Raw genomic sequence first — 1,666 nt, forward strand, 5'->3', positions numbered from 1 at the left:
TGTTAAGAAAAGGAAAAAAAGAGACGGCTCAGCAGTTAAGAGTTTGTACTGCTGTTACAGGGAATCACGTTGGGTGGTTCACAACCACCTGTAACTCCAGGCTCCGGAGGATCCGACTCCTCTGGGACACCTATATCGATGAGCACATACCTACACACAGGCCCAGAGACACATACTTAAAAATAATAAAATGAAAGGGAAAAATCCCCGGAATACTTTAAATAGATTGAGACTGGGTGATGAGACTGGCAGCTTTTCACCAAAGAGATGGGAGGGGAGGGCCATTCCTGTGCTCTAGAATTACAAATGAACAGGCTTTTTAAAAGTTTTGCCTCTGGCCAGGGAAGAAATTGAGCACTAGTAAGTGAGGCGACTAGCTGATCAAATTTCCCCAGAGGCTAGGTGCTAAGGGCTAGTTCACAGGTTGGGAATTAAAAGGGCTTGGCCATTGCTTGCCCGCATCCCAACCCTTGGAAATTTTGTTTGCCTACTATGATGTGTTTCAAAAAAAAAAAAAAATGAAAATTGCCCAGATATTTAGATCTTGTTTTCGGGCTTCTCTCTAAAAAAATCAAAGAGTAGGGGCTGGGGATTTAGCTCAGTGGTAGAGCTCTTACCTAGGAAGCGCAAGGCCCTGGGTTCGGTCCCCAGCTCCGAAAAAAAAGAACCAAAAAAAAAAAAAAAAAAAATCAAAGAGTGTGCTCACTTTAAGCCTCAATTTTCATTTTTGATATTTTGTTTGTTTTTTTGAAATAAGGTCCCATATGGCACAGGCTGGTCTCAAACTCAACATATGGCTGAGAGCTAGCCTTGAACTCCTGATGCTCCTTCCTGCCTTTATTTCTTGGGAGGTGGGTGCTTTGAACCTTTATTTTTGTTTGTTTGTTTGTTCGTTTTGAGATGGGGGGGTGTCTCTGTGTTGCCCTGGCTGTCCTGGAACTTGCTGTGTAGACCAGGCGGGTCTGGAACTCAGAGGGAACCTACAGCTTCTGCCTCCTATGTGCTAGGATTAAAGGAGAGAGACACCATGGTCAACTGTGAGCTTCTGGTTTTGTGTGATAGCCATTTCTGATCCACCTTTGGTCAACTGAGAGCCAAACACTCCCTTTCAACTGCTTGAGTCTCTTTTGTTCCTTAAATGGCTTGGCCTCTGAGTATCAAAGTCCTCCCAGCCAGCCTTTCCCAACATTCCTCCTCTAGAGATAGATTGCAAGTGGCAAATGAGAAGAACTTTTAGATACATGTGAATATAAATGGAAAAAAAAAAAAGCATGTTGGGGCTCGGGGATAGCTCAATGCTAGAGTTCTTACCCAGGATGCATATGGCCTTGGTTTTAATTCCGGCCCCCCTTCTCTAGGGGTAAAAAAGATATTAAGCACAGAGGACATTGTTTAATATGTTGACTGGTATCTTAAAGCCACAGCCAGTACACACATGTAAGTTGATGTGAATCACTTTGGAGAGCACATATCCACTAAAGTGTCAACATATGAATATGCTAGGACTGTGGCAATTCTGCAGGACTTCTACAGAAACACCTACGGGTGTTCACCAAAATATCTGTGGAAGAGTGTAACAGCCAAAAAAAAAAAAAAATACCCATCACCACAGAACAGATAAGTGTACAATGCGCATCAATGAGAATGAACTAAACTGAATCATATA

Source organism: Rattus norvegicus, chromosome 10, assembly GCF_036323735.1.
Source record: "Rattus norvegicus strain BN/NHsdMcwi chromosome 10, GRCr8, whole genome shotgun sequence".
Taxonomy (NCBI): domain Eukaryota; kingdom Metazoa; phylum Chordata; class Mammalia; order Rodentia; family Muridae; genus Rattus; species Rattus norvegicus.